Below are 22,174 nucleotides of genomic sequence, written 5' to 3' on the forward strand. Positions count from 1 at the left end.
TGTTATCAGTGAGCCAGTTAGCTACACATCTGGTAACATATGGATTGATGCCTAGTTGAGAGAATTTATCTGTTATGGCCGAGTGGGTAATACTGCCGAAGGCTTTGGCCAGGTCAAGGTAGGTGGTGTGCACCATCTTCCCCTCATATTTAGCTTTGGTGACTGTCTCAAAAAAGTCGACCAAATTTAACAGACATGACCTCCCCGTGATGAAGCCAAACTGTGTGGTATTGAGTGTTTGGAGATTGCCAGTGTCCTTGTTAAGGAGGTCCATGATAATCCCTTCCATGGCCTTGCAGATCAGGCTGGTTAAGCTGATGGGTCTATAATTTCCCAGATCGGTGGATGCTCCACCTTTGTGTAAAGGGATGACAGTGGCTATCCTCCACTCAGCTGGGTCAAAGCCGGTACTCAGGCTTTGGTCAAATAGGGTGCCTAATGTTGCTGCAAGCTCCTGCCTGAGTTCATGCAGGATGCAGCCTGGGATGTTATTGGGTCCCATGGAGGCTGTATTTTTTGCCTTTGAGAGAGCAGTGATGACCTGATCATTAGATATAAGGGGAAGAAGGCAGGTACTGGGAATGTTCTGATTCACTGATGCGGGGAGAGAGGTGTAAAATTTTTGCTGAATCTGTCAGCCAGCAAGTTTGTTATATCTATGGCATTTGTATATGTGCTGTCCTTGACCAGCAGCTCTGAACAGATCTGGGTGCTTCCTTTGAGATTTTGGACATATGTGAAGAAGGCGTTATGATTGTCATTAGGAGATGTGGCCAATTTGGACCCGAAGTTTGGTTTGGAGGATTTCACTAGTGCTCTTATTTGCATGTTAGGGCTAAGTAGAGATTGCTTCCAATTGTGCACCTCCTCCTTCTTGGTCCTGGACAGCAATTTTTTTTTCTTTTGTTATAAAGTTTATTTATTGCAGATGTCCACCAGAGAGGTTTACTCCTCCTTGTGGAAGGATGATTTAGTCCTGTCAAGTATTCCTGATTCCCTGCATCTACGTAAATTTTCGTATAGTGCTTTGGTATAGTTTTGGATACTGGTGCCAGTTTGTAGAGAGGGGAAGGGACTGTGAAGCCATTTATACCATCCCTCAGGAGGTTGTAATTAGCTTTGGAGAAGTTTTTGTTTTGTTTGACACTAGCTAGAGGGGGGTCGGGAGAGATAGTGACTTCAAAAGTGACTGCTTTATGGTTGGATCTTACCAGGGAGGATGATACTGCAGGGATGCTGCATTGGTTACGCCTGTTTGGTTAATACCAAGTCCAAGATATTATCACCTCTTGTGGAGGTATCAACTAGCTGTTCCAAAGCATTTGCATTGACAACATTTAGGAATCTCTGGACATTTGTGTTCTGGCATGAACAGTTCTTCCAGTCTATGTTTGGGTAGTTAAAGTCACCCAGGATCAGGGTAAAAGGTGAATCTTGACAGATTTGAAGAGGTCCAGATAGGCACATTGGGCATCTTGAGTCAGATTTGGGGGCCTGTAGCTAGCTATGATTTGTATAGGGGTCTTGTCAATGGTTAACTGCACCTGGAGTGTCTCCTGTGTGTCATACTGTTTGTCCAGCCTGGAGGTGTATGTCTTTAATATATATTGAAACTCCACCTCCTTTGGCTTTACTAGCCACAGTTTGGGGTCTGAATGCATCTTAGGATGAGTAAGCAGGTAAGGCTGGTATGCTCTCCGCAGCTTTGAACCAGGTATCTGTGACTGCGCAGATGTCAGCATTTTCCAGAATTACGAATGCTTGAAATGAGTGCAGTTTCATATTTAGACTCCTAGTGTTTAGCAGCATGACCTTTAATTTGTGTTTTGTTGAAATCTTTATGTTAGTAGTTTTAACCTCTTCATTTTTTCTAAAAAAGGCACTATGGGGAAGGCAAGAGCCTTTGCCTGAAGCCCAAGTGAGACAGATGCAGGCTATCTCTGGCAAAGCATTGTGATCTGTTGATGATATATTCCCAGGTTGTTAAAACATTTTAAAACATATCATGAAATTAAACAATCAGAACTTCAAGAGGGGAGGTGTCTGCTGATTGAGTAGCTTGTGAACATTTCATATTCATTAACAGTAATGAAAGAAGGTTCAGCAGGAGGGCATTGTCCCCATATCAAAATATGAGAGCAGCTAACCCAGGTACAAAGGAAGCAAAAGCAAAATAACAGTAGTGGACAGCATGATGTGATGCAAACAAGCCCAAAGTTTACATCATTATAATAGCATGCTGTGATGCAAACAAGCCCAAAGTTTACATCATAATAATAGCATGCTGTGATGCAAACAAGCCCAAAGTTTACATCATTATAATAGCATGCTGTGATACAAACAAGCCCAAAGTTTACGTCATAATAATAGCATGCTGTGATGCAAACAAGCCCATTTACATCATAACAATAGCATGCTGTGATGCAAACAAGCCCAAAGTTTACATCATAATAGCATGCTGTGATGCAAACAAGCCCAAAGTTTGCATCATTATAATAGCATGCAGTGATACAAATAAGCCCAAAGTTTACATCATAATAATAGCATGCTGTGATGCAAACAAGCCGAAAGCTTAGATCATAATAGCAGCATGCTCTGATGCAAACAAGCCCAAAGTTTAGATCATAATAATAGCATGCTGTGAGGCAAATAAGCCTATAGCTTAGATCATAATAATAGCATGCTGTGATTTGCATAGGTTGTTTATGGTAGAAGCAAAAGTCAGACCATAGTGATGATGTTGTCATTGTTTTATTGTCTGCCCACAGATATATAAATTCTTGCAAATCATATTCATTACATTAATAATGCTGTTTATCCTTATTGGTGTCTGCTGTCCCATCAGGATCATAAATAGAAAGTTATTAAGTTAATGACTCTATAGCCTCTTTAAACCTAGCCATTCATGCCATGATTTTCCCAATTATCAGTGTACACAGGCTAGAATGGCTTTGGCATACGCCTTTCCCCTTTGGCATCAGCAAACTGCCCTGTCCACAAAGGACACAAGTGACAAGTCAGCGGTGAATTTGTGATTTCTCATCCATTGGTCCAAATTGCATTTGAATAGGATTAGGGAAGAGCTCTGTTTCACATTATTGGGAAGTCTGTTCCAGAGAAAGGGCTGTCTCAGAGACACATACCTGTGCCTCCGACATGTTTTGTTCGTGTCACAGACCAGGTTTACATCCTTAGATGGCTAATTCTAGTGCTGCTTATCTTGTGAATGTATAGCAGATCCATCAGGGCTGGATCAGAGAATACTTTATAGGTTAGGCATAGATCACCCCCTCAGTAGTCTGTAGGAGACCAAGTACAGGGAAAGGGCTTTGATGTAGTCTGCATAGGATGTGCTGTTTTCACACTGTATTCTTTTATTGAAGAAACTCTGTGGCCAGTCTGGCTGCTGAAAATGCCTGGGTAGGTACATGCCGAAGGGTGCATTGTACTCAATCATTGGTCTAATGAGGGCTGAATGTAGTGGGACTATTATCTCCATAAATTTGGATGCCATGCCGTTACTTATAAGTAATCCACATAAAAGGATTTTCTTACTACCATGAGAACATGATAATCAAAAGTTTTCTCCTACCTTTGATCTTTCATAATATTGATGTCTTCTCTATGGAGTACAATAATAGAATACCATAATGTGACAAACAATGTAAAAAGGAAGCAAATGCTGGATCATAATAGTACTATGCTGTGATGTAACCAAGTCATTTATAAAGCAGTGATGCAGCTGTGGGGATATGTTTGCTTTTTTTTTTTTTGCTAATAGAAAATCCAAGATGCTTCCAGGCCTGATTTAACACAGTTTCTGTTCTAGTGTTAATGTATAAGAATGAGAAGAACTCTACGAAAAGCTGTCAGATGTACCTATGTTACATGTAGAATTTGTTGTGGAAACCAAGGCTAGCATGTAACCTGATGATATGAGGACTGTTGTGATAATTATGGATGAAAATCTTCTCTTCAGAGAGACCTGCACGTACTGTAATGTGAGGCAAATGCAATTTTTTGAAGAAAAAAATGCAAGGTTAGTCATCCTTTGGGAACACACAGCAAACATACATTTCTATGTAATATCTCTAAGTAGGTTATAGGATGAAAGAAATTTGGGGGTAATCTACAGCACAAATAGAAATCATGCAGTGTGGTGTGAAATGATAGTGGGGAAGGCCCATGGGATGCCAGGGTATATAGGTTACAGAGTGGAGTCTGGAGCTGCTGAAGTCAAACTTCCTTGTACAATGCATCATTCTGAAGTACGCTGTAACATTCTAGAAGAAACAGACAGGGGATTAAGTTATATTAAACAATTTGATATAAAGTTACCAAAATAATAAAAGGAACTGAAATGTTGGGGCATAAAAAGAGGCCTAGAAAGTCATGCATGTAAACACTGGAAGAGAAAGCAAGCAGTATGGCATAGATGCATCACATTGTCACGTGACAGGTGAGGTGGAGATGAAAACACAGGACCGAGAGGGGAAGGTGACACTGGGAGCATGTATACGGGGAAAGCATTCAAGACATGCTTGAACAGAGTGGAAGTGTCCTGCATTGTATTGTCTGAGGCGGTGGTAGTTTCTAAATTTTACACGGATTCAAATCAGAATACACAGAGAAAATAAGGGACAGGAAAGGAAGAGGCAGCCTCAGCTACCTGCAGTATATATATCTGGACTCCGCAGATCACAGAGTTTTCACTCTGTATACAACTTCATTAAATGGTGATACTGGGCAAATTAGGATTCTGTCTGTTCCTGTAATGTCACATACATTCTTCATCTCATGGAAAATCCTTCTACTTAGCACGGCATATGAGCAAGGTCAAAAGAACTTATCATTCCTCTATATTCATCCCTAATTAGATCTATTATTAAGTATAAGGCCACCTTCAGTATGTGCTTTTCTAGATATACTAAGCAACTAGAATGGCCACAGGAGTTCCTAATCAAGAAGATCATTACCTAAAGTCTCTGAGCTTCCACAAAAACTTTGAAACGCTATCCCTTTTCTCAATTTCTTATAGGCTGTTGCTGAGTGATCTATACCTGGCGTTCTGTGCTATTTGGCTTCCCCATCCTCCTTGATCTCTTGTTTCTTCACAAGTCAAACAGCTCCACTAATACCAGTACTAGGGACTTAAATATCCACCAGCACATAATTAAAATGTGCAGCAGAGGCAAATTTATTACCTAAGACCTATCTTACCTTAGCAACAGACATTCCTTGCAAATTAAAGTGATAACTTGGCATCCTTCAGCTTAAACCTAGTTGCATTTATGGGCACCCATGAACTTACCATGGGACTGATCCGCTTTGCCTTACTTGAGAAAGGGCGGAGGGAGTACAGCATGAGGGTGGTTACTGGCAAGGCATAACTAGTCTTCTGTCTCAATTGCCAAGTATTTCCTGTTATCTTATGAATTTATGACTATGTGGTAACCAAAATGTTAGTACCTGAGGGTGAAAAAAAACAAAGTGGGGGCACATTTTTCTTGTGTAAAAAAGATGCAGATAGACATCCCATAATTTTATAAGAACCTGGAACTATAGGAGTGGTCCTTTACAGCACGTTCATATATTCACAGGTTTGAAGAACAAGCTCCTGCCCTATTGTTTACTGAGGAGCTTAAGCCCCGGATCTTGCCTTTGAACTTATGGGTAGCCGTATTGTCATCTAGTTCCTTCCTGAATGTATGGAGTGATCGGCTGGGGTTAATTGAGAGGGAAATTTATTCCATGCTTATTGGAGATATATAGACATATGAAGTTGTTATATTTCAGTTTATGGCTGATATTAATATTTATTGAGGATTAGGATCTTCTTGTGTTTGGGTCCCGGGGGGAGGGGATGGTATTCTAATCAAAGGACTTTTGATCGTAAAAGGTCCTTTAATGCTTAATGTCAGACCTAGATCTAAGATAAAAAGAGTGAGTTACTGTAATCTTTGGTGTTAAGACAAACCTTAATCCCCTTTAGTGCTCTTTGTGAGGACTTGTGCTTTCTCCAATTTTAGATGTAAGTATATTACAGAAGATGGTACCTTATTCTGTAATTTACCTGATGTGAGCTTCGTGCTACCTCACTGGCATGAAGGTCAGCTCCTTAGCTTACATACATCTGCTGATTACTAACTGACTCACTTGTTTTTTTTCTGAAATAATCTGTAAATATTGTCTTTTTTTCTGAAAAATATGTAAATAATGTCTCTGTACACTTTATTTTTGTTTTAAGTCGTATGAAATATATTATTGTTTGCACCTTGGAGCTTTTCTTCCCGGGCCTCCGCTGAAAATGGACAAGTATCCAGTCGGACTATCCCGGTCAACAAATGTAAAATAAAATAAAAATAAATAGTAGCTAGGTATTAATTCAAACATCATTATCTACAAGCACTCCGTGGCTTATTACTGTTTTGTCAATTCCGGGTTGTCAGTTTTAAGTTGTTGCCCACCTTTAGTGCATAATACAGAGCTTTTTTATGCCAAATTGCTACATTTTTTGCCATCGAAAGCAAGGTCACTTTTACTTCACTTGGCAAGTGTAATGTAACTTATGGCTTGAATAAAGGTGGCATCCAAGGGGTAAAAGACTGTTCTTGCAACATTGTGGTCATCTGCAGATTTGCTGAGCCAGACAATGGAGTCACTTTTCATGCCTGAGAAAAAGATGCTAAAAAGAAGTGGCAGAGCTTTGAAGGACTCCACCTGTGACTGGGATGGTGAGGATAGCAAAACTCTTGTTATTAATTGTTGTATATGACCTTGTAGCCAGTGGTGGTCTCAACTTAAAAAAAAACTTCATTTATGTTTGGATTTTAGAATTTATGAATGATTCTGTTGTTGGCTGCAGTGTAACATGCTTTAGCCAAATCAAGGCAAGCTTCATGAACAGATAAACCTTACTTCAGGATGGTGATCACACACACACAAAAAATTATTAGATTAAGCATATAAAATCCACCTTTGACAAAACCATACTCGGCTAGTTCACACAGGTTTCCAGATTTTGCTTGAATACGTTCTCTGAAGGGAGTCAGGGATAAGGGTCCTTTATTCAAGACTGAGCACAATTACATTTGCAGAAGGGATAATTATGTCACTCAAATAATTTCAAAAATACCAGAATAGGTTACCATTGGAGGTCAGAAAATCTAATATAATCAGATTTAAAATGCATTTAAACACTTACATAGGTAACAAAAAAAAGTTATCTCATACAACTCAAGAGTCTGCATTTTTAGTGGTCTTTTGACCTATGCAGCACTTAAAACTATGAAACATGGTGTACTGTGTAGATGGATTTCTTTTGGCATAGGAATGAATATGAAATTGATGGATCAAAAACTCTGTATCGGTTATTTCTAAATACATATCAGGGTTTAATAGCAATGTATTTTAGGTTTTTCCCGGTTTGGGGTCGCAACAGCGGATCACCGGTCCGCAGACTTTTCGGCGGCAGTGGTGTTTTTACGGTGTCGAGCTGGCAGCCCTGTGCCCAACTTTCTGAGAGGCCACAGACACGCACCTACCTGCATATCTTTAATAGTCATTCAACCGCAGGGAGGACATGCCGACTACAAACGGAAAGAGCCCTAGCCGAGAATCGAACCGAAAACTTCTTGCTGTAATTCGCTAACGCTGTTGCACCACTGTGACCTCTACATGGCAGGGTTTAAAATCAAGAACAAATATCTCTCCGCTAAAAAGAAAAACAGTAATACTAATGTTTTTATTCGTTATTCTGGTAGTGTATGGTTCTATTTACAGAGGTTTAGGAGTAGATTCTTATACCACATAAGGCGGGCTTTTTCCACCTTGTCATGCATTTTGTTATCACTGACATATCGTACATAACTAACTCCCCCCTTCACCCAGTACAAGAACTGCATTATACAGTCCTATGCACGTTTGAATTTTGCCATTGCGCCTAACACCACGATCCATTTAGGATAGCCATTTTGCCAATTTTCTACTCTACTCAGGGAGAAAAATGCCGCCATGTATCTCACGTGACCTTTCCACATTGACAGTTTAGCTTTATTTATACGTTTCGACGTCTGATTTTGACACTTTTCCTTTCAAGAAGCTTAATTGCTATTACATTCTTGGAATTTTCTGCTGTGCAGGTAGTTATCAGTGTTGTTTTTGAATATTGGGAAGTGCCTTAACTTTATTGTAAATAGTAAAATTTTCCAAAGTTTTGGTAGTCAATAGCCAATAAGTCTGACCTCTTTTTCTATTACTTTTAATTTTGAGGAATAAATCGGGAGAGCTTGTGTGGGGCCCCACGTGTATGTCCAAGATGAAAGTTTTTAAATAAAATTAAGTTATACATGGCATTATATGCCAAATACAGATCCCCTGTAAGAAATCTATAGGATTCATCAAAGATACTTACTACAGCCTTTTGCAAGTAGTTCACATTTTATGGTTCCCTTTCTTTGCTAAAAGTTGCCAGGTTTTCTGGAACTGTACCAGTTGCCTTGTCTCTAGGCTGCAGTATGTGGCATTGTATTCTCTAACTGGCCTTATCAGTGGGCTGTAGTTTATATGTATGAATGTAGAGAAGAAGATTAAATGGCCTTTCATGTGTAAAAGGTGAATGAAGAGAAATGCTGAACACAAGAATGTGCGATTAGCAATAATGTCGAAGTGAAGTGTTTTTGTATAATGTTTGTATTGGGATTTTGATGTTGTTGTAAGGTGAGTTTTTATGTTAAGTTTATGCTTTTTACTCACTGTTTCTTGTAGAACCATTGGCGGTATGGCTGTATGTGGACACTGGTAGTGGTTCCTACTTTAAGGGGAAGCTGTTCCTCCTTTGAGTTGTTCTAAGTATGGGGAGATGTGGGGGCAGGGGCATGTCCTCACCCTTTTTTTTTTTTTTTTTTGTTATTTTGCTGTGTTTTGCATTTGCTTGTGCGTTTCTTTTTTATTGGGGTATTTGACAGTTTACCCTTATTAATATTGGGGCTTTTTTATTCACCCTTATGATGTTCATTATTTTGTGGTTTTGACCATAGCCGATATAAATGATCTGTGAATTGTGTAGAGGTATGTTTTTTTTTCCATGATTTAGACGTGTATGTCTTTGAGTCTGAGGAGTGCAGAGAAATCCTGATTGACTTTAATTGTAATACATAATTGGTTGTAATAATTCATAGGCTTTTAGTTTTATCAATTTTATAATCATTGTATATATAAGAACAACAGTCAGCCAAAGCTGGTAAATCCTGTGGTATTTCACCAAAGACAATAAAAATCACAAAAAAAATCAAAAAACACAGGAAAACATGTCAAGCTGGAAGAAACAATGACATCCAAGGGATTTGGTAGCGATGAATCTTTAATATTGCTTCATATTAGAAAGGCTTTTCTTAAACATTAGAAAGGTCGATGTCTCAGAAATGTAATCAAAAAAGTCTTCAAACAGGCATTTTTTACCCTGCCGTATCAGAAACAAGTAATCTACAAAGGGCTAATAGAAAATAAAATTTTTCTTATACACATTCAAAGATATAACTGTGATTCTAAGCCTTTTGGTTTAAGCATTTGGGCTTCAGACCGGTTATTTTACATTAAGAAGGTTTGTGGTCTGCACTGTTGTGGCAGGGCAGGTAGCTTATATCCTTCTAAGTTGGGAATTGCTGATTGAAGGTTCAGTGTCTGTTATAAAAGTGTATTTGTTCTTGTTTAAGCGCTTGGGCTTCAGGTCAGTTATTTTACATTAAAAAGGTTTGTGGTCTGCACTCTTGTGGGAGGAGAAGCTAGATTCTGCCCTTCTGAGTCGGGAATTTCTGGTTAAAGGCTTATTGTGCCTGCTTATTTGAACTGTTTCATTCTGAAATTGGTGTGCCTTGTTTGCTGTAGCATAGACTAGATTCAGGCCTGCTGAATCTAGCTTTGTTTGTATATCTTGAGCACTAATCCAGGTCATTTTTTTGGAGAAGGTTCCCCTGCACCCTAGTGGCAGGAGTGTGCAGTTAGAACTTGTCTGATCGAAGACTGCTGAAACGGGGCTCAGTTTTTAGCTTTTTATTGGTTAATTGGTTTAAATCAGTTTGCTCATTTGCTACTGTTATATTAAAAAATATATATATACTTTATGCATCTCCGCTTAGCAAGGATTAAACTATTCCCGGCACCATAAAGTCTGCTCATTTTCCCTTAGAACTAACCAGTTTTTTAGTTTTAGCACTTAAATCTGTTTATTTGAGCTCAGCACTTGTTCAGAATTCGTTGTAAGCACTAAATAAGCTACAAATTACTACAGCACTCAACTTTCCTCACTTGTCTAGAGGAAAACAGTTTTTAGTACTTAATAAATAAGCACCTATCCAGGCATGTCTAAAGGTCAGCTCCTTGTGTTTTCTCCTGTCTACCTGATGAATCTGGGCATCTTGGGGAAATGCAGCAATTGCCTCATGTACACAGACAACCATCTCCTCCTATCACCCAACATTACAACCTGTGAGAGATGCATTAATATACCAAACTGGAAGCAAAGCTCTCTTCACCCAAGACTGGACTAGACAGTCAAGAGGAGAAGGTAAACACTTGCACCACACAACACTTTTCACATAGTCCCTCAAAACCTACACCACCAAAGCACACACACACAGAAACACAAAACACACACCTACATTCACTGAGGCTCTCAATAAAAATCTGCCCAAGCAACAGAGACCTCCAAAGCAGAAACGCAAGCAACCTCCACACCCCCAGCACAACCCAAATGACACATAGCCCACAAACTCAGTGTGCCACTCAGCCACAGCCCATAAGGCATAAATATGTACCCAACACTCTGGTCATAGGTGACGCTATAGTCAGGCGCACTGATGTTCTGCTCACCAGGCTAAACAAGGAGAAAGTTACTGTCAGCTGCCTGTCTGCTGCCAGGATCTGCCACATAATGCATGCACTCAGTTCATTCCACAACAAGTACAAATATGACATGATTGACAGACCACAATGCTTTGCCAGAGATGGCCTGCACCTGTCGCCCTTGGGATTCCGGATACTGGCTAAGGCTCTTGCCACCCCTATAGTACCTTTTTAGGCAAGGTTCAAATGACAAATTTACCACTGTAACAGGTACAAGCAAGCAACATCTGAGGTAATGCTACTCAATGCTAGAAGTCTAAACCTTAAAATGCACTCACTCGAGGCACTTCTTAAAATGGAGAACATTAACATCTGTGCAGTGACAGAGACCTGGTTCAAGGCTCCAGAGAGCACCCCTGCATTACCAGGCTATAATTCATACCACACCTTTCAGCCACCTAACCTGGACTGAAACAATAAAGGCAGAGGCGTGTCCATATTCATTAAGGATATCCACACCTCCAGGCTAGTTGCTCAGCATAATGCATCCGAGATTATCCAAGTGCAACTAACTCTGGGCAAGACCGCAATCCAAATTGTAGCTTGCTACAGATCCCCTACCATGCCCCAGGATTCCCACTCTTCATTTCTTGATACACTGGAAAATATTAGGATACAACCCAACACCCTAATAATGGGCGATTTCAACTACCCCACCATTAACTGGGAAAACTACTCATGTGCAAACTCTTTTGCTCAACGTTTTCGGGAATTCATAAATTCCAATGCCTTGGATCAACTTATCCACACCCCCACGAGGGGCAGCAATATTCTAGACATGGTCAATACCAACATGGGCGACCAGTGTTCCACACCAGATGTCAAGTCCTCGTCGGTCAGATCCGACCACAAGCTAATCACCCTAGACATCCACATCCCACCCCACCCCCCCAATTAGGGAAACCACCGTAAAACATTTCTCCAAAGCCAACTTTATGCTTCCTAAGACAGAAGTGGCAAACTTCATGGCACCCATGCAGACAAACAATAGAGGTACGACTGCTGAATCCCACATAAATGCACTTTATAAGCACTTACATGAGTGCATGGATCGTGCTATGCCTGACAGAACCAAGATGCTATCCCCCAAAAAAAGGAAGCCAATCTGGTGGTTCCCTGCCATAAATAAACTGTACAACAGAAGACAGAAACTGTTGCAAAAAAGAGTAAAATTCCATGATTGGAGGAACTCCCTGGTCAGCCTCAGTAAGAAGCTGAGATCCCTCATAAAATCCTCCAAAGCTAGTTACGAAAACAAAATCGCCACTGATTCTAAAGACAACCACAAAGCATTCTATAGCTATGTCAAGAATCTCAATGGCAACACTCAGATCTGCTCTGAGTTACAGCACAATAGCACTAAATATACAGAACCAACTGATATTGCCAACATCCTGGCAGATAGGTTCAGTGCTAACTTTAGCCCCCTCTCACCCACTAAAGGGCCCATCTCTATACTGGAAGAAAGAAACGTTCCTGTAATCTTGGCTGCACAGGTAAAAACCACACTCTCCAAAGCCAAGAACATAGCATCCCTGGGACCTGACAACATCCCAGGCTGCGTTCTACACGAACTACAGAACAAACTGGTACCCCACCTAAGTAGCATGTTCAATCATACCCCCACCTTAGGCTTTGTGCCCACTGAATGGCGTACAGCGACGATTATCCCACTCCACAAAGGGGGAGCCAACACGGACCCCGGGAGCTACCGCCCCATTAGCCTGACGAGCCTGGTCTGCAAGGCCATGGAACGTATCATCATGGAACTTATAAACAAAGTCATTGGTAATCTCCAAACTCTGGACCCCACCCAGTTCGGCTTTGTTAAAGGCAGATCATGTCTCCTAAACCTGATAGACGTCTTTGAAGCAGTCACCAAAGCCGTAGACGAGGGTAAGGTGATTCACATAGCCTATGTAGATCTTGCCAAGGTTTTCAACACCATCCCCCACTCAGGAATTATAGATAAACTCACTAAACTAGGTATAAATCCCTATGTCACAAGATGGGTTGCCAACTGGCTCACTGACAGAACCCACACTGTGAAAGTAGCAGACTGCAAGTCCGACTTCAGACCAGTGACAAGTGGAGTACCACAGGGGACAGTCCTGGGTCCTCTCCTGTTTGGTATCTACTTCTCAGAAGTACAGGCCAACACAGAGGGTCTTTGGATAACGAAGTTCACAGATGACTGCAAGCTAGGGGCCATAATCGAAACTCCTAATGATGTGGACATCCTGCAAAAGGGCCTCACTGAGACAGATGCCTGGTGTCAAAGCCATGGCCTGAAGCTCAATGCCAAAAAGTGCATTGTCATCCCCTTTGGTAAAAACTCTGTACCCATGAACTACCACATAGGCGGTAGTCTACTTAACACCGAAAGTGTGATAAGACACATTGGGACGCAGGTGGACAGTAGTCTCTCCTTTGATAATCATATCGCCACAGCAGTCAGGAAATCCTTCTACGTGGCACACCTCATCACAAAAGGTTTCTCATCCAGGAAAAAAAAAGAGGTCATTGTTCTTCTCTAGTTGTCACTCATTAAACTCGTTATAGAGTACAGTGCCTCTTTTGGTATGTACCTCACAAGACATCTACAATAACTGGAAAGGCCACAGAAAAAAAGAGGATTACCGGCCTCAAACAGATGCCCTATGCAGACTGTCTCAAAAAACTCCAGCTTTACTCCATTGCATATTACCTACTCAGAGGAGATCTCTGCCTAACATAGAAAGCTATGTCAAACCCAGAGCTGTTGGACATGCTCCACTTAAAGAATCCCAATCCCTCCGAGCTACACACTGTAGGGACGTAAACCTTGTCACCACAATAAACAGAACATGCTGGAGGGATAGATTCCTGTCCCAGAGACTTCCCATACTCTGGAACAAACTACCTATCTATATCAAACAAAGTTCCCCATTAGCACTCTTCAAGAAAAATCTTGATGAATGGATGGGAAATAGGAAATTCATCCCGGGAGTCACTTCTGTGGCTCTGCTTGACAGGGGCACAGGAAAATAATTTTCTTGGGTGATGAAATCCAGGGTACCTTTTTGGCTAGGCTTATATAGGCTCTAGGGCTAATATCCTAGCACCTACCTATGAATCTAAGATAAATCTGGTAACGTAGATTTATTCTTTCAACTTTGAAAAAGGTGAAAAAAGCTTGTTTTATGACTTTTTTGATTATATTTCTGAGACATCGACCTTTTCAAAGTTTAAGAAAAGCCTTTCTAATATGAAGCAATATTAAAGCTTCATCATTATCAAATGTCTTGGACTTCATTGTTTCTTTCAGCTTGACGTGTTTTCCAGTGTTTTTTGATTTTTTTGTGATTTTATAATCATGGTGTCTATCGTTTTTTCAAATTTGACAATACTACGTTTAGTGGTACTAAGAGTGAGACTGTTGGTATTAAACCAAGTTTTGATTTTGTTTATAGTGTTTTGTACTATTTTTTCATCATTAGTTGAAATAATTATGCCCCCCCTCCCCCAGTTTTCATTTGTCATCATGTTCCACTAACAATAAGCCAACTTGGAGTGTTCACAATACCAATATGCAGGGACCCCACTGGCTCTCTCAGTAGGCAAAATGGCTAACCTATTCAGGTGTTTCATGTTTTCTCCCTCAGTCAGTAAATTGCCAGTTAAACTATTTAACTGTTAATGTTGTACAGAACAAATTTATCTATAATGCTGTTATAGTAGGAGGTGTCAAAATGTCATTGTAAGATCTATATGTGAGGCATGTGTGATCAGTTCTTTGTCCAGTACCAATATTACCACTCCAGAAAATGCTAGCAGGATAAAGAGGGTACAGTCCTCCTTTAATAAAGCCACATTGCTCCAGGGCTGCTACTGGGAAAGTCAACAGTACCCCTAAATTCAGTTACTGACTGTATCACAAATTTGTAGAGAGCAAAACTGAAGCCAATAGGTATGTTCAGAGGTTTTTAGGTAATTACTAGGCTAATGTGTGGAGTCTGCATGTCCTCCCCATGGTCGAGTGGCATTCCGAAAGACATGCTTGAATGGGCGTACCTTCGCTGAAGGTTGGGCATCGAGCTGGCAACTCGGCACCGTAAACATCTACTGCCAATCATTAGCGGGCCAGAGTTCTGCTGTGGCGACCCCTAACCGGGAAAAGCCGAAAGACAAACAACAACTAGGCTAATGACCCCAGAGAGCCTTTTTAAGCATAGCCATGCTTCCCAAAGGTGAGAATCTAATCCTGTACCTTTGTATAAGGTAAATGCCTTAGCCATTATGATTGTTAGGACATGATGTAACAGCTCTCTCATATATGGGGACCATCACAGTCTGATGCCTATCTGGAATATGTCCAGTTGAAATAAATTTATTAGATTATATAAGGATTTCAGTACAGTATACCCTCTGTGGTGTGGGACAGTACCCAGAAATACTATCACGTACCATTAGAAAGAGTATATAAGGATTTCAGTACCATGTACCCTATGTAGTGTGAAAGACGGCCCAGGAGTACTAGCAGGTACTAAGGTGTTATTGTTCTTAATTTTTTTCTTATTAACATTGAAATATTATCCATAATGTTGACTATTTGAGTTAGTAGGCTGTTACTCCATTCCAAGCTCCTTCCACCTTCTCTCTGCTCTCACTTCTCTTCTCAGTACAGCCCAGTTATACCTATAACATCAGCTTGAATCCAAATGCATTGGGTGTACAACCTAAATTGTCTGGTTTCCACTTTATCCGAATAGTAGAAGAAGCATATAATATAGCTGTGTTAAGTTTTTAAACTGTACTGTTCTTTGTACAAGTATTTCAGTGCTGACCATTCCTAACATTGTATACCAGCTGTGTCACATTTATGTCTAGTAGCAACTGATCCTAGTTGTATATTATGCTCTATTTTCTAGGTCTATTAATTGCACTCTGTGTCTGAAGTTGTGTTAGTTGCACTGGGTGTTGTACTGTCATTCTGTTTGTTATGTAGTTAATCAGTTTTTCATTCTGCAACTTCTACTCCTGTTGTACTTTTCTAGCTGTTTTACCTTTTGTATAATTTTTACATTCTGTAACTAGGATATGACTGAAAAAGTGCTCTCGTGGTCCAGTTCAGCTACCTGATAAATATATTAACTGAAAATACATTGGCAGATATATATTTTAACAGATGATAAAAGACATGCATCTGGAGCGTTTCTCCCAGGACCTCCACTGAAAATAGGCTCTGTCTTAGTCAAACTTTCCCCAATCAACAAGTGTTAAATAAATAAATAAAATACAAATAAAATAAGCTATTGCCATATTTTTGATAAAATGTCTAATAGAGTTACTGTTCTTTTTTAATTTACTTCACTGATGTAATTGAACCACACCTTATGGTCACACTGTTTTATCTTTTAGCTTAGCTTCATAGTTTGGTCTTCTGATTTGAACACTTTAATGAGATCTTTCTGCATGCTGAGGGTTTTGCTTACTAATTTAGGATTGGTTTTGAAAGTCATACACTGTCTTCTGTACATGTCATGCATTTTAATGAACTGTAATTAAAGCACGATGGTTAATTCTTTAGATTGCCAGTATATTTATGTTTGACTGGTGTATATTTTGAATTCATTGTTTAATAAGGGTATACCCACTTATTCTCGATTCCCTTCAGAGATTAAAAAGACTGTACCCCCTTATTTTCTGTGGATTCCTTTCAGGGGTTTAAATTCATTTATCATATGCTTCTCTCCCTTCCTTCTTCACAACTATGACTTTTGTAGTCATTCTTTATATACTTCCTAGTGATGTGTAGCACCATTTTCCATCTTGTCCTTCAGATATCCCACCAAAATGGAAGTATCTAAAACTATGTGTAATAAACGTTATTATGTTTTACCAGCTGTCTGTAGAAATGGACAATATGTTCTTGTTTTCTTCCGGCGATGGTGCCTTCTACTCATGTATTTTCTAAAGCAGTCTGTAGCTCTGCTGGCCTGCCTTGCAGTAATCAGATTTGTCCTCGGTGTCTTTTTGTCCCTTCTCCCCCTCTAGTGTTGTACTACTTTCTCAGATTATTGTCACCAAGATGCATTATTTTCGTTATTTTTTGGATTAGCTTTAAACTAGCTCATGTTCTGGACATCTGTTTAATGTTGTCAAACCCATTTACATCTTTTTTTGCATCTTATTGTATATCTTTGTGTTGTTGTCAAAATTACTAGCAAAACTACATACTTTTCCTTCCCTATCTTCTGCAATGACAAATATATCGGCACTGAAAAGACTGGTCTCTTTACTGACCACTGTAGAAATCTACCAGTAATCATCCGTTCATCTGTTACCAGTTACCCGAGCATCATTCTGTCTAGCTTGTGTTGTAACCGTGCTCATACTGTATGCAGAACTGTGTGTAGTTCAGTCAGTGTCCAGGGCCGCCAGCTCCAAACAACTGTGCAAGCGTTTTGCTACAGTTACTAACATACTACTTAAAATGATTGGTGATACTTTAGATGTATCTGATTGGCAAATGAGTCATATGCTGACACATTTCATACATGGTAGCTGTCCCCTTCACCCCACCCTAGCTAAGGTACTGACTGTGTGCTCCACTGCAAACCATAGTTTGTTGAGTAGGTTTTTTTTCAGGTCATTATCAAATGGATTCACTATGAATCATCAAAACCCCCCATTGTACATCACAATTGCCTGTCAAATGTGGCTGGTGACTGTGAGAGTGAGTACACATGTAATCAAGCTTATAGTGTTATGAGAAAACAGATCCTTACCCTTTATGTTATTATTCTCACTTTGAGGTCATTGCAACTCTGAGATAGAGCAGACTGTGACAGGCAGTAAAAAACCTGTGTTATGCCTTCCCTGGATGGCTACAACAGACCTGTGTCCTGCCTTTCCTGGATGGTTACGATGGACCTTAGTCCTGCCTTCCCTGATGACTACAATGGAGCATTTGTTTTGCATTTGTTTCCAGTGATCAATGTGCTGTTATTAATTCAGTGACAAAACGGCTCCACTCCACAGATGTGATTCTATGTGTGTATACATGGCTGTCCCTTTTGGACGACAGCCATTACCAAACTGCCCCATCATCATTGTGGCAGGTCCTATCTTGTGCAATAGAACTGCATAGCTGCCACAACAGTTTATGTGGGCATGTGATACTGGCCCTTTCTGCAGTACCTCCAGCCCACAGAACTTGAACCCCAGTATTCCCTGCTATGTAGGTGTGCAGCATTGCCTTCCTGTGCTCTCCTTGGATCCCTGGACCCTACATGTATACCAACCATGCCTGTTTCCCCATAGTTTACACAATTGTCCCTCCAAGAGGACTACAAGCAGTTTTGCTTTGACAACGTGGCTTAGATGGCAATTCCTTCCACAAAAGGAACAGTAATTGTTGTGCCTCTACTCTTTAGTCTTGCAATTTGCATAATCTGAGGAGCTGCTGCCCTGACCTTCTTTTTCTTTGCCTGTGGGAAGAAGAGATTAGGAAGAGACAACCAGACTATTACAGTTAAGGTTAACTTAGGCTGGATCATGTTATAGTAGCTCTTAATGTATACGTATATGGATCATGTTATCGTAGCCCTTAATGTTTATGTATATGGATCATGTTATAGTAGCCCTTAATGTATACGTATATGGATCATGTTATCGTAGCCCTTAATGTTTATGTATATGGATCATGTTATAGTAGCTCTTAATTTACAAGTATATGGATCATGTTATAGTAGCCCTTAATGTATAAGTATATGGCTCATGTTATAGTAGCCCTTAATGTATAAGTATATGGATCGTGTTATAGTAGCCCTTAATGTATATGTATATGGATCATGTTATAATAGCTCTTAATATATACGTATATGGTTCATGATATAGTAGCCCTTAATGTATAAGTATATGGCTCATGTTATAGTAGCCCTTAATGTGTGTAAGTATATGGATCATGTTATAGTAGCCCTTAATGTATAAGTATATGGATTGTGTTATAGTAGCCCTTAATGTATACGTATATGGATCATGTTATAGTAGCCCTTAATGTGCAAGTATATGGATCATGCTATAGTAGCCCTTAATGTATAAATATATGGCTCATGTTATAGTAGCTCTTAACATATAAGTATTTGGATCGTGTTATAGTAGCCCTTGATGTATATGGATCATGCTATAGTAGCCCTTAATGTGTAAGTATATGGATCATGTTATAGTAGCCCTTAATGTACAAGTATATGGATCATGTTATAGTAGCCCTTAATATATAAGTATATGGATCATGTTATAGTAGTCCTTAATGTATACACATATGGATCATGTTATAGTAGCCCTTAATGTACAAGTATATGGATCATGTTATAGTAGCCCTTAATGTTTATGTATATGGATCATGTTATATTTATTTATTTTTTATTTATTTTACATTTGTTGACCGGGCTAGTCCAATTGGATATATGTCCATTTTCAGCAGAGGCCCAGGGAGAAAAGCTCCAACAATAGGCATAGACTATACATTACATTTATACATGTAAGATACAAGTATCGAGTTCATTAAAAAATACACAAAATTGACATGTACAGTGCATAATGTCTGACATTTTAAAACATACACAGTTCATGGGCTGTCAGAAACATTCAAACATAGTACAGCATAAAGTATCCTTGAACCTAGGGATATAGGAGAGAGTTAGTCAGGATAAGTACAGGGACATAGCCAGCGTGTTTTGAAGTACTGTTTAAGGTTATTTTTGAATAGGGTTATGGAGGAAATCAAAGTAAGATCAGTAGGCAGTATGTTCCAGGTTTTGCCAACAGAGTTAGAGAACAATGAGTCACTGGCTGTGTTATTGGTTTTAGCTATTTGTACTAGAAGCCTGTTGGATGAGAGTAGGGTCTTAAGGTTGTCGTATGGGGTGATAAGGTTCTTAAGTATGGGAGTGTTTTCAGGTTGCTAGAGTATTTTATGTGCAATTATAATTTGATTGTATTGTAGTTGGTTGGACAATTCTAACCATCCTAACTGGCTCAAGTTATGACAGTGGTGAGTTCTGTATGCGGCACCTGTGGCAAATCTAGCATTGTTATTATAGGAGCTTGCCAGTTTGTTAAGGTCATTTTTACTCAAGTTTGTAAATATGGGGGAGGCATAAAGGAGGGTAGAGAGTAAGTGGGTATGGGCAATAACAGTCCTAGCTAGAGGTGTAAGGAAGGGCTTAATCCTGTATAGTGAGCCAAGTTTTTATTGACTGTTTTTATAGTATGGTTAATATGTAGATCAAATTTCAGGTTGTTATCAATCAGTACCCCTAATAGTTTGGTGGAAGGATCAGGAGATATGATGGTGCCATTTTATGACTTAACAGTAAAGGTAAGAAATGAGGACTTATGGGTAGGAGAGAATAGTAGTAATTTTGTTTTTTTTAGGATTCAATATGAGTCGACGGTTAAGGAGCCAGTTTTCAACTATGCTGAACACTTTTTGGGTTAGGGTCTGTAGATCAGAGGGGGAAGTAGCTGAGAAAATTAATGTGGAATTGTCTGCATATTGAATGCAGGTAGCATGTGGAATGACTAAGTGCAGGTCATCAATAAAGATTGAAAATAGGATAGGTCCTAATATGGAACCTTGTGGAACACCAAGAGTAATGGGAAAATGACTTGATATCTTGGTTTGCCAAAGGACAAAGAGAGATCAGTAAAGAGGGCTGAGGAATGAATGTTGTTATTGTGATTTTTGTTAATGGCATCAGAAAAAGGCAGGTGAGCAGAGGTGGGTGGTATGATCCAAGGCCAACATTCATGTGTGTGCTCGCTACAGTGTACATCCACATGTGCATCAGAGCTCTATGTATGTGCTACAAGGACATTACGGGCACCCTATCCAGGGGCTACACTGCAAGTCACTGTTATAGTAGTCCTTAATGTGTAAGTATATGGATCATGTTATAGTAGCCCTTAATGTATACGTATATGGATCATGTTATAGTAGTCCTTAATGTGTAAATATATGAATTATGTTGTAGATGCCCTTAATGTATATGGATCATGTGATAGTTGTCCTTAATGTATACTTATATGGATCATGTTATAATAGCCTTTAATGTATAAGTATATGGATCATGTTATACTAGTCCTTAATGTATAAGTATATGGCTGATGTTGTAGTAGCCCTTAATGTATACGTATATGGATCATGATATAGTAGCCCTTAATGTATACTTATATGGATCATGTTATAGTAGCCCTTAATGTATAAGTATATGGATCATGTTATAGTAGCCCTTAATGTATACGTATATGGATCATGATATAGTAGCCCATAATGTATACATATATGGATTATGTTATAGAAGCCCTTAATGTATAAGTATATGGATCATGCTATAGTAGTCCTTAATGCATATGTATATGGATCATGTTATATAGCCCTTAATGTATATGTATATGGATCATGTTATAGTAGCCCTTAATGTATACATATATGGATCATGTTATAGTTGCCCTTAATGTAGAAGTATATGGATCATGTTATAGTAGCCCTTAATGTATATGTATATGTCTCATGTTATAGTAGTCCTTAATGTATATGTATATGGATCATCGTATAGTAGCCCTTAATGTATAAGTATAGGGATCTTGTTATAGTAGCCCTTAATGTATATGTATATGGCTCATGTTGTAGTAGTCCTTAATGTATACATATATGGATCATGTTATAATAGCCCTTAATGTATACATATATGGATCATGTTATAGTAGCCTTTAATGTATACGTATATGGCTCATGTTATAGTAACCCTTAATGTGCAAGTATATGGATCATGATATAGAAGCCGTTAATGTATACGTATATGGATCATGTTATAGTAGCCCTTAATGTATACGTATATGGATCATGTTATAGTAGCACTTAATGTATAAGAATATGGATCATGTTATAGTAGTCCTTAATGTATACTTATATGGATCATGTTATAGTAGCCTTTAATGTATAAGTATATGGCTCATGTTATAGTAGTCCTTAATGTATACGTATGTGGATCATGTTATAGTAGCCCTTAATGTATACGTATATGGATCATGTTATAGTAGCCCTTAATGTATACGTATATGGCTCATGTTATAGTAGTCCTTAATGTATACGTATATGGATCATCTTATAGTAGCCCTTAATGTATAAGTATAGGGATCTTGTTATAGTAGCCCTTAATGTATAAGTATATGGCTCATGTTGTAGTAGTCCTTAATGTATACGTATATGGATCATGTTATAATA

Source organism: Protopterus annectens, chromosome 15.part0 (genome assembly GCF_019279795.1).
Source record: "Protopterus annectens isolate FY-2018-M chromosome 15.part0, PAN1.0, whole genome shotgun sequence".
NCBI lineage: Eukaryota > Metazoa > Chordata > Ceratodontiformes > Protopteridae > Protopterus > Protopterus annectens.